The sequence below is a fragment of the Manis pentadactyla genome, chromosome 11, assembly GCF_030020395.1.
Source record: "Manis pentadactyla isolate mManPen7 chromosome 11, mManPen7.hap1, whole genome shotgun sequence".
NCBI lineage: Eukaryota > Metazoa > Chordata > Mammalia > Pholidota > Manidae > Manis > Manis pentadactyla.
Genome location: NC_080029.1, coordinates 94,371,460 through 94,383,897, shown reverse-complemented (window position 1 = coordinate 94,383,897; position 12,438 = coordinate 94,371,460). Strand labels below are relative to the sequence as shown.

Genomic DNA, 12,438 nt, shown 5'->3' with positions numbered 1-12,438 from the left:
GTTTTAATCAAACCTTGTCAGTAATTACTTTAGATATAAGTGGTCTAAACACACCAAAAAACACAGATTACCAGATTGGATTTATAAAAATAAAAGCAAGATCCAACTATATGATGTCTATATGGAACTCATTTTTAATGTAAAAATATATAATGAAAGTGAAAGGATGGAAAAAGAGATATCATGATAATACCAAAAAATAAAAATAAAAAGCTGGAGTGTCTATATTAATATCATAAAGAGAAGGCTTCTGAACAAAGAATATTGCCAGAGATAAAAAAGAAAGAACATTACATTAACAGTAAGGGGTCACTTCACTGCGAATATTTAACAGTCCTTACTTAATGTGTATGGATTTAAAAATGTAGCTTCAAAGGATGTAAGACAAAGACTGAAAAAATTAAAAGGGGAAGCAGACAAATACAGAATTATGTTTGCAGAGTTTAATACTGTCCTCTCAGTAACTGATAGAACAAGTAAACAAAATACATGAGGAAACAGAAGACCTGACTAACGCTATCAATGTCTTTGGCCTAACTAACATTTTTGAAACATTTCACCCAACAAGAGCATATGCATTGACACTATATTACATACAGAATATTTGCCAAGATAGACCATATTCTGGACAGAAAAAACCCACCAACAACTCCTTAGAATATTTAAAAGAATTGAAATCATACAAAACAAATCATGCAAAAAAATTCATCTCAATTCATAATCTGTGCCCTATTTAAAAAGTAACTCAAAATGGATCATAGACCTAAATCTAAAATCTTAATCTATAAAACTTATAGGAAAAAAATCAGAAAATATTTGTGATCTTGGATTAGACAATTAAACAAAGATACAATACAAAAGTACAGTCCATAAAAAGAAAATTAATAAATTGGATTTCATCATAATTAAGAACTTCTGCTCTTCAAAAGACACCATAAAGAGAATGAAAAGATACACCACAAATAAGTAAAAATATTTGCAAATTACATATCTGATAATGGACTTGTATCCAGAATATATTTAAAATTCTCAAAACAAAAAAATAACTTGGCAAATGGGCAAAAGACCTAAATAGACCCTTCACCAAAGAAAAGCAGATAACCAAAGAAAAAGAGAAATAAAATGTCATTTCTTTCTTTCTTTTTTTCTTTTAGCCATTCCTATGGGTGTGTAGTGGTATCTTATGGTTTTAATTTGCCTTTTCCTAATTACATGGGATGTGTATTAAATATACCTGTTTTAATAGTTTTGTCCTCTAATTCTATCATGTCATTTCTGTGTTTGTTTCTATTGATTTTTCCCCTTTTAATGTGTCCTATTGTTATACATTATTACATGTCTGATAGTATAAAGTAAGATGACAGTTTACATGACTTTTATATAGTTGGATGCCAGATTTTCCTGTATCTCTTTCAAATATTTTTGGACTTCATTCTGGAATGTAGCTAAGTTATTACTTGGAAATAGTTTGAAACTATCAAAGCTTGCTTTTCTGCTTTATAACATAGGTCCAAAACAATCTTTCACCTAGGACTAATTTGGCTGTACTATTGAGAAAATCCTATTCTGAGAACTTTGCTCAATGTCCCAAAAGTTAGGAAGTCTTTCCACTTTGGCTCGTAGTTTCCCAGCCCTATGTGAGCTCTGAGGCCTTTCTGCCTGCTCCTTCCCAGTCATCCTTTCCCAGACCCAAGTGGTTTCCTCACATGCGTGTGCTCATGAGCTCTCTGTGCAGCACTCTCCTCCTTAGTGCCCTACCCTGGGAACTCTAGCCACCTCAGCCTCTCTGAGCTCTGAATCCTGAGACCACCAGCCTCTCTCCCACTTCCCTAAGTTACAGCCTAGAAACTACCCAGGCAGAAAGCTAAATCAATCATAAGGCTTATCTTGCTTCCCATTCTCTGTGTTGTCCAATATCTGAAAAATCCTTGTTGCATATATTTTGCTTTGAATTTTTTATAGTTGAAGGTGAGAGAGTAAATCCTGTCTCTGTTATTCCATCTTGGCCAGAAGTGGAATTCTATAAATAATTATTAAGTGCCTATTATTGTGTGGCACAGCCTTAGATGTTGAGGATACAGTAGTGGTCCACACAGACAAGGGCCCTGTCCTCCAGGAAAATGCATTTTAGCGAAGGCCTGTGAAGACAAGTATTGGGTCCTATAGTAGGAATGGGTACAATTTTGAAGTTTCCACTTCTAAAGTTTCCTTAATAGAGGACTTCCAGATCTAAAGCTATACTGCAGACAGTAGCATATTGCACTGGAAGGCTGGGGGTAGGGATGAGGGAGAGTAGACTTCTGTATAAAAAATACTGCCTACCATTTTGTAAACCAAATGGCTAGTTGGCCATAACAAAACATTTGAAAACTGCCAATGATAAGGATAGTGCCCATTTCATAGAATATTAAGTTGTGTTAGTTCATGTGAAATGCATATTTAGCTCAATATTTGATGTGGACCGCTTTTCACCTCACTTTAGTTCAATTCACCAAATACTTATGGAAACAAACCCACAGGTGGGAGTAGAGTTTGACACCATTCTATCCACCCTGTGCAAATTCTATTATTATTCCTATAGTCTGTCCCCAGAAGCAGAATTCTCTCCAAAAGACTCTCTCCTCTCCAGGAACAGCTACATAACTTGCGAGGCCCAGTGCAAAATGAAAATGTGGGCCTCCCTGTTGAAAAATTATTGGAATTTCAAACCAGTGACTGCAGAGAGTAGGCCTTCTGAGAGTGGGCCCTGTGTGACTCCCCCAGTCACACACTCATGAGCCATTGTCTCACCTCCAGAAAAATTCCAGTCTCCTCTGCAATGCCCTCAGTCATCTGTCAGACAGAAAGCCTCTCCAGCAGCCCAGCTGCCCAGCAGTTCCAGCACAGCTGGAACAAACCCACAGCCTCTCATCACTCACAGCTCAAGTGCTTAGTGCTTCCTAGAGCTTCACAGCAGGCACTTAATACATACTTGCTGGGTATATAATGAAGAAGACAGAAGAAACCAGGCTCCAAGGAAAGGAACTAGATAACTGTGATTATCTGGATCTTTTTGGCACCCCTGAAATCTTCCCACAAGGGTGACCCCCTCTCAAGCGGGAAGGTCGGGTCTGCCAGTATGAATGCAGTGCTAATGTCATTTGGCACCTCTCGAGACAGCGCTTTGTTGAAAATGAAGGAATTAGGAAAGAGGAAAGGCAGATCACCAACAAACTGAAAATTCCAACTCTAATCATTGGCTGAGCTAATGTTGAGTGCATATATTATATTATCTTGTCATCACGTATAGACTAGAACAGATTTGGGAATTACCCTTCTTCCGAGAGGCTGGTTGAAGAAATCAAAGTCCCAAGAAAGAATACTTTGAGGCCCTCCTGTTCCTCCCTTGCTTCATTCCATCTGGCCTTGGCACCAGCTGGGGTCATAAAATAGTTGTAATCTTGGGGTGTGGAGCAGGTTATCTTGTAGTCATATGGATTTTTAGAGCAAAATGGATCTTTAAGACCTTCCTGCTATACCTACAATTGCACTGACTATAGGTAATGCAAGTCCTCAAGTCGTAGGCATCTGCCTGATGTGCATAAGGACTCTGTGCTCTGCTGCCTGTACACTCAGGTCCTCTGTGAACCTGAGAGCCTGTTACACACTTCCCACTTCATGGAGATGATAGCTAGTCCCTCTCTCTAATCGTGACCTTGAGAAGTCTCCTCCCACACTCCTGTCTTCCCAGAAACAGGTTTGGGAAAATAACAAAAAAGGTTATTTCTGCGTAGATGGCCACCCATGTTTCAATACTATTATGTTCTAGATAACTTAACTCTTATCTTTTCACATGCCACCTCCTCCTAAACCCCCTCCATTGCCCCCTAGGAAAAGCATTCCTTACACTTGCTTGTCTCCTGTCTCCCACATGGCACTTTCCCTCATTGACCTGGTGCTGCAACTGGGCCTGGGTTAGAGCCAGGGCCTTTGTTCCCTCTCACCTGAGGGAAGAACTTGTGAAGGAGAAAAGGAGATGTGGAGTAGAATGCAAAGGGAAGCACTTAAAGGTGCGTTTCTTCACTGTCACAGTTTGGGATAGGGTTGACAGTGACTACCAAGCCAGTTGAATTACTGGGGGCAGTTAAACTGGCAATGATGATGACAGTAGGTCATGGTGACAGTGTTTTCCAAGGACCCCATTATTTTTATAATTATACAATTACAGTTCATTGTTTGAAATGTTTGCCATTTCTCAAGGAATTCTGATACTTTTTGAATTTTGCCTGTAAGAAATTTAAGGTCTTTTTCTCTCCAGTTTTGCCCCACATGCAGGTTCCTTCAGAGTGGTGGACTCTGAAGGTGTGAAGGGTGTGGGAATAGAGGAGGGAGGGGATAACTGCCCCTCCATTCAGCACCACTGGTCTTGGCCAGTTCATTGACCACGTGCTGGATAACCTGCTCTATCAGTAAATGCCTGATTTCTAAAAATGCCTAATTGAAAGATCAACCAAATGTTATCCGACCATAAAAAGCAGAGTGAGAATATGGTAAGTCCTGAAAAGTTCTAGCCTCTCTGTCCTGGCATTAGGGATTTCTATCTTATTTCCTGTCTTCTGCTTTTGCCTCCTGTTTGTAATTTCTATCTCTGACTCTCCCTCCCTGCCTCTCTTCTCTATCTCTCCCTCAAACGCCTTCCTCTCAATTTCCCATCTCTCCTATTTACACTTTGTTGTGCTCTGCTGGAGAAAGCTCTGATAGAGAGAGCTCTGGGCAAAGAGACAGCCTCCAGGGCACCTGTGGGGCTGCCCCAGTCTTTGCACAGCAGAGCCAATGACCCAGGCAGACAGTGCCAAGGGCATGTGTGTCAGGGAGCAGGTGGGTGAGCAGTCACAGCTTTGTGATGGGAAGGGATGAGGCTTGTGGAGAAGCCACTGAGGCCCTGCGAGCATGCTTATGTGTTCTAGAGATTCAGCATCAACGGTAACTGCCCCACAATTAGTCTTACAGAACTATGGATTGGAATCCTTGTTCTGTATTTGCTGAGCTTCTTGGGAGAACTTTGCTTGGGTTCTATTAGAAAAGTCTAACCTCTAGTATTCCCTATTGATTTAGAGTTGGCTAATTATTTTCATGGTGAAATTTGAGGTGGACAGAGTCTAAGGAAGTTGGCGTTGGTCTCCCACTCCTGACCCTCCTCCTAGATGCTCTAACTACGTCCCACTGGTGAAAGTCTACCCTTGTTTGGAAAGTTATAAGGAAGTAATCCTTGGCCAAATTCTTTGTCATTAAGCATTTCAGGGTTTCTGTCTTGGGGCTTTTTACTTTTAAGGCAGGATTGGAAAGATTTGGAGTCAGAGACTCCACGGATAAAGTAACTTCATGAACTTAGGGAAAGTATTTAACAATTTTGAGCCTCAGTTTTCACCTCTGCCAAATGAAAATAATGATAAGCTTACCTGCCTACAATGATCAAAATGATGTAAATGATTAAATTAGAATAGTGAAAGGACAAAACCATTGTATAAATGGTAAAGTGCTCCAAAGTGTAAATATCCTGATACAGATCCTTTGCTTTTTTTGTTTTTTTTTAGACTATTTTGCTCACCTCTTATACTTCAGGCACTACTCCATGACTGAAATGCATTTCATGCATTTTCTCCTTTAATCCTGACCGGGCACCTTGGAGGAAGGTACTGTTACTATCCCAGTTTTCCAGACAAGGAATATCAGGCTTAGGGAAATGAGGCAACTAGCCAAAGTCCCAAAGCGAGCAAATGAGAGATCTGAGTTTGAGCCCAGCTCTGTGCTCTTAACCACGACTCTCTACTGCCCATCCTGCTCCACCCTCCCATGCCTCCCTCCCCTCATCCTGTTCTCAGGCTAGCCATCCTTGAAGATCCAACTCAGATGACTCCCCCTTTTTCTAAAAGGCTTTGGACTCCATTTCAGTCCCCAGGAAACTCACTGTCTTCTTTTAGTGCCTGAGCTACTCATGTGTTAATCATGTGGCATCTTTTGTATTTTTCTCTAATACTATTTGTCATAATGTTGTCTTATATTTTCTCCAAGCTACATCCTGGAGAAAAAAAGTTTGTATAAAAGTGGCAGAAATCCTCACTGAGAATTTTGCTTTTTAGCAAATTATCTTGGTTAGCTGTTTGGCTGTGAAGTTCCACTGGAGCAGAGACCCCAGCACCTAGCACACAGAAGTTGTGTAAAACTTATTTGCTGGGGAAAAAAATAGAAGCTCCTAGGATATGTGCCCAGACCATCTAGAGGAAAAAGAAAGTGTCTGTTACCTGAGAAGTATAAAGCACTTAGCATAGTGCCTGGTACAAAGTAAGCATTCAGTAGGTGATGGCTATCTTGTCTACCTTACATAAATAAGATAGGAATTATTAGAGCATCTAGGAGGCCCAGGTAGGAGAGAGCAGGAGAAGAGGGAGAAATAAGTAGAGCAATATGGCAGTTGCTGGGCTCTCTGTAAAGAGCAGGTCAGAAAGGTCTTTTCAGGGGTGGCTGTGGCAAAGGAGCGATTAAGGAAAGGGACATTGGACATTTGCTCTGCTGAGCTACAACTCCACCCTCCTTTCTTCAAGTATTCAGTAAAATCTGCTACATGTATAGTTTGGTGCCAGTGGTACTTAGAAAGTTCAGGAAGCCAGATCGTGGTGTGTTCTGGGCTGCTGGGAGGTGATGTATTTAAAGAAAAAAAAGACAGCCTACCCAGCAAAGTTAGCAAATTCAGCAGCAGAAGCATGAAAATTGAGACAAAGACAAGGAGAAAGGCCCTAAGAGTTCTTGGAAATATTGGGAATGATGATTATTCTCCTTTTATAGGAGATGGGGGATTAAGACAATTTTATCTAAATAGTAAAGGATGGCCAGCAGGCCATGGGAGTTTGGGGACATCCCACTAGCTAACACTTGAGTCACATGTATATTGTTTCTACATGGTTTATGTTTTGACCCTTTAGCTGTATTGTAACTTCCTTGGAACAGGAACTATGGTAAGGTGTTGAATTGAATCTATATGGCAATAACCCTCTGAGATAGTACAGCAAGTATCAGTGTATTTCCCATGTTCAAATTAAGAAAATGCAGCCTAAGAGTAATGCTGTCCTGTTTCCTGGGTTACAGAGCCAACAATGAGCCAAGCCAGCCTGGGGCAGGCGGAAGAACCTGGGTGCCTGAGGCTGAACCCGGAGGTCAGGGTGAAAGCTGGCTTGCCGGCCCTCTTCCCTCTCTCACCCTCTAGAGCTGCTCACGCGACAATCCGTGTCCTCTCTAGCCCTACGGAGGTATTTGTGTATCCCCCCCAAATCTCACATTTCCTACCCAAGGCAAAACCTGAGACAAGCTATTTAATATTTAAAAGGATGATAACAAGGACATCTTCATAGAGCTGTGGAATTAAATGAAATAATTAAATGAACATCTTTGACACATTGCCAGGCACATATAGATGTTCAATGAATGGTCTCTCTTTTTTTCTCTCCTCTTTGCTGTGGCTCTCCCTTCTTTTTCTGTCCCTAAGCTTAGGTCCAGTGCTCCCTCTACCAAGCCATGTTCCTTGTGTTTCACTGTATCTTCAGCAGCTCCTGACACATGACTGGTCATCTGTAAATCGGCAGGGTGGGGCCTGGGCTTGGGCTTGGGCTGAGAGCAGGGTAGGAAGTCCCCAGCCACGTTGAAGGGTCAAAGGAGGAGGCTTTGCCAAGCTCTGCGTCAGAGCACAAGGCTCAGTGGAACTTGACTGAGGCCTGCAGGGAGGGGGAGAAAACACTCATGGAAACCATGTCCTAACATGATTCCAAAAATACTCAATTATTATTCATAATAACAGTTAGTTTTATGAGAGCTGACTTGGTGCCAAGTCCTGGGCCAAGGGCCTTTTATGCATTATCTCACTGAATTCTCCCAACCCCCATGAGGTAGCTACTACTTTTTAAAACCCTATTCTACAAAACCTAGGGCTTAGAGAAGTTAAACAACTTGTCCACTTGCTGTTAAATGGAAACCTTAGATATGAATCTGGACAGTTGGGTGTTTTCCCAAGTAAAGTCATGAACTCCCAATCAGTAGTTTCCAAACTCATCCCCTGACCCCCCTCAAGCCCCCGATGGCACTGATAGGGGTGCTGTATCTGGGAGACTAACTTAGCCCCTCAGTTCACATGTCTCAGGAAGCTACTCCAGTTCCTGCAAGAGCCTTCCTGTCAGCAGTGTTGCAATGAAGATAAGTGTAATTCAGCGTTCTCCTGAAATGAGCTAAGATAACTCTGACAGTAGGGAAAGGCAGCCAGGCTGGCGCCAGCCTTGAAGTCTACAGACTCCACCTGTTCAGTCCACAGGTCAAGTTCTCAAGAACTCTTCCAAGTGGAGGGTCCACGAAAAAGTAAAAGAGTGGAACCTGCCAGCAAGAAACAGAACAAAATGGTGGCTGCCTTTCCTCACTTCACCCTTCCCCTCTCCACCTCTGCAAGCAGCTGCAATCTGATCCTTTCCAAGGAAACCACTGTCCAGACCATCTGAGAGTAGGAGACAAGGTCCGTCCTGGGTCAGGTGGGGGGCATGCACTCTCTTTTTTTTTTACTCTTTTCTCCATCCTCTGTCTTTCTCTCTCTAGCCTGATCAAAATCTGTCCTCTGGAAAGGAGGCTGCCTTCCTGGGAACCAAAGTCAGAAAGTACCCATGTAGTTTCTGTGCCCTGTTAAAGGGCTTTTAGTAATTGGTGAGCAAGTAGAAGAGGCAGTCTTGTTCAGGATCATTTCCCCAGTGCCTAGATCAGTTCCTGGCTCCTTAAAATTTGTTGAATAAATAAACTTTGGAGACCAGGGAGTCTTTCTCAGGACCCCAAAATCACACACCTGTTGGGCCCAGACTGTAGATCTGTGGGCCACAGGTGTTGGACAGAGCTTCTGAGCAAAGGACTTCTTGCACTGAAAGATCCAGGCCTGTGTGGGTCCTAGGCAGCAGAATGTGTGACACCAACACTAAATACCACATGCATACCTGTACCTGGGGTCCTCTTGCAGCTCCTAGAGGCCCGAACTCCACCCCTCCTTCCAGAAGAGTAGAACGTTGGCGCTACCACTGGCAGACATGCCCCCACCTTTCTGGGTACAGAGCAAGGGGTCTATTAAGCCTTCCCATTGCTATGGTCTCCAGCCACCACTAAATTCAGGCTGAACCCCTAACATCCAACGTGACTAAATGTATAGTAAGGAAGTAATTAAGGTTAAGTGAAGTGATAAGTGCAAGGCCTTAATCCAATAGGGTTAGTGTCCTTATAAGAACAGAAATCAGAGTGGCCAGCTCCCGCTCTCTACCATGTGAAGACAAAGCAAGAAGGCAGCCATTTCTGTCTTCATCAGAAAACAAACTGTCCAGTACCTTGGTCCTGGACTTTCTAAAACTATGAGAAGATAAATTTGTTGTTTAAGCCACTCAGTGGTATTTTATTATGGCAATCTGACCCAAAAAAATATGCCTGCTTCTCTAGAATGCTTCAAGATTTACACTCAGAGAGGTTCAAATGAGCAGATTGGCCCACTCTCACCCAAGTCAAATTTCTTCCTATTATATATCTTTTATTCTACACAAATGGACACAAAACTGCTTTACCTCACACTCCATTGCTCCTATCCACATCTCAGATATTGTATCACAAATGAGACAGACTGTGGGCAAGAGTGCTTTGATGATCTGAGTGTTATCATGAGGCCCTGGTGGCACCAGAGAATCTTCTTTCTTGATCTGTCTTAGTCTGAGGGTCTCAGCATAAAGGAGTTGGGCTTAAGACGTCTTCATTAAAATGACGGTTACTTTGTTGTAGGAGGATACTATTTTAACACCCTTCAACAACTTAGCAGGCTCCCTCTGAGGGGATTTGGATAAAAAAGATATGTTCAGTGGGAGGAAAGAAGGTTTCAGAGGGCTGGGCAGGAAAACTAAGGAAGCAGTGCTGGTGTCTACAAAAGTGTGAAGCCAAAATCAGCAAACCAGGTTTTCTGACTTCATAATTTCTCCCCTGTGTCCCAGAAGATAAGGAAGTACAATAAAGCACTCCATGCTGGCACAGCATAAACCTTAGCAAAGGTTAATAAACAATTATAAAGTATTTAAAATAAAACCTTAAATGATTAACTGTTTATCTTGGAAATCACAGAACAGGGCCCCAGGGTTAGAGTACCTGATCAGACAGTTAGATGTGGGAGGTGGGGCCAGAGAGGAGAGAGCTGCCTGCGGAGAGAGTAGCAGAAGGGGGCCGTGGTGGAACAGGCTGCAGGGAGGGGGTGTGGCAGTGAGTGGCCGGAGGAAGGGGAGAACTCTGTTGACGGACAGCTGTACCTGGAGTACTGCCATGCCTTCGGGTGGCCACAGTGCTGGATGTTAATCACAAAACTATTACCCTTTCCAGACAGATACACCGCTACTGCTTGGAAGAGGGAGCTCAAAGAGATCATTAGAAACAAAGGTTTTTCTATGAAACTGTTAGGAAGTGTTATCAGACATATTCTCAGTGTATTGCCCACTCTTAACCTTCTGCCTCATTAAAATGTTGGGCCTCTGTATCATTTTGAGAATGTTTTTAGGTGGGTCACCAGCTTTTCTATAGACTTTCAAGGTGCTCTGTTGTCTAAATGGCTGACCTTTCACTGCCTTGTTGGTTTCCAGGAGAGCAGTCTCCTGTATCACTCAGCACAGACTCAACTTTTTCTTTAGAGAACATTAAAAATTACTGGGAGATTCTCCTGCTAAAATAGCCGCTCGTATATATCTAAATAACTTACAAATGAGGTTTATATACAAATAAAGCATTAAAAAATTTTATTTTCAAGAGTCATGAAATCTCTCCTGTGGCCTTCTGAGATCCAAGCAAATTAAATAGAATGACACTGGCAATAATATGTAAGGATAGATATTTGCAAAATTCAGCTGTCAGGAAAAAAACAATTTTATTCTGGATAACTTTTAATTAAATCATTAATTTAAGGTGAAAATTGAGTAGAAGACCTTTTCCTGTCGATCAGGATTTGTTAAAAAATCAGAAACCTGTATTTTGGTGGGGGGCATGTTGTTGTGAGCTATTGAGGCAACTTACTAAGTTAGAGCCAGCTTCAGTTTCCTGATACTAAGCCAGGCTGAAAGTAGGTTTACAAACACAGCACAGAAGTCAGTAGCAGGGCCTCTTGTCTGCATTGTGGAGCTATGCTTTGGGGAATTTGTAGTGATTGATTGTTAGCTGTCTCCTAGAACTGCTTTGGGTGTGGTAATATTATTTATAGAACCTTGATTAGTGAACTAAAGATTAGGAGATTTATAAAATGTTTAGGGATTCATCCAGTCCAAATCCTTCATTTTACAGATAGGGAAACTGAGGCCCAGAGAAGGATGGGACTCAGTGTGCCTATAGTGGGCCCCGAAAAAGATGTCCAAGTCCCAACATCTGGAGCCTTGAATGTGATCTTATTTGGAAAAAGTGTCTTTGCAGATGTAATTAAGATGACTCTTGAGATTTAGGGATAGGCTGTAAATCCAATGACAGATGGCCTTGTCAGAGAAAGGCAGAAGGGAGATTTGAGACATAGAAGAGAGACAATGCAATATGAGGATGGAGACATAGCTGGAATTAGGCAAGCCACTGGTCAAGGAATGTCTGGAGTCACCAGAAACTGAGAGACAAGGAAGGTTTCTCCCCTAGAGCCTTTGGAGGGAGTGCGATTCTGCCAATACCTTGATTTTGAACTTTTAGCCTCTAGAACTGTAAGAGAACAAAATTCTGTTGTTTAAGCCACCTATTTGTGGTAATTTGTCACAACAGCCTGAGAAAACTAATACAGTACCCCAAAGGGCAGAACCAGGATGCAGCCCAAGTCTCTGGATTCCCTCAGTCTTGAGTTTGCTTCCCTGACACTGTTTCACATCTCTGAGTTCTTATCTTGTCAGACAGGTGAAAAAATTCACACTCTTCACTGCTGAAAAATACAGCTTCTGAGATGGAGGCAGAAAGAACATTGCAGATGCTGCTGTTTCCATGAGTTGATGCTTAGTCTACCCAACAATTAAACTTCCTGGGCTTGGAGTAATATCTCTGATTGTGGTATTAAGCATTAGGGAATCATTCTAAGATCTGGAAGAGAGAAATGATAAAATATATCCAGAAAGGTAAGCCAGTTGACTCTAACAAAATATATAAAGAGCAGATAACAGTATCTACCTCATAAGGTCCTTATGCAGTCAACAAGTATTTGAACATACAGTATGTGCCAGGCATTTTTCTAGGCTCCTTGATCTCAATGGGATCTCAGAGTGGCAAGGGGCTAAATGGAAACATGTAAATGCCAAAGAGCATGCTCATGGTTATGGAAATGGGACACAGAGCTTGTGTGGTAATCAGAATGGTTTGAGCTACAGGCATCCTTGTCACTGGCTGATTGGTCATGATCTCCCT

At 42.0% G+C, this 12,438-nt stretch overlaps 1 long non-coding RNA gene across 2 annotated transcripts in view; it reads left to right on the top strand.

Moving 5' to 3' along the window:
- Positions 1-12,438, top strand: part of LOC118922533 (uncharacterized) — a 77,551-nt gene that overhangs the window by 61,491 nt on the left and 3,622 nt on the right. For both annotated transcript variants that reach the window (XR_008992595.1, XR_008992594.1), the window contains exons 4-5: positions 5,574-5,672; positions 7,123-7,283. This is a non-coding gene — a long non-coding RNA (uncharacterized LOC118922533). The remainder of the gene's footprint in view (positions 1-5,573; positions 5,673-7,122; positions 7,284-12,438) is intronic.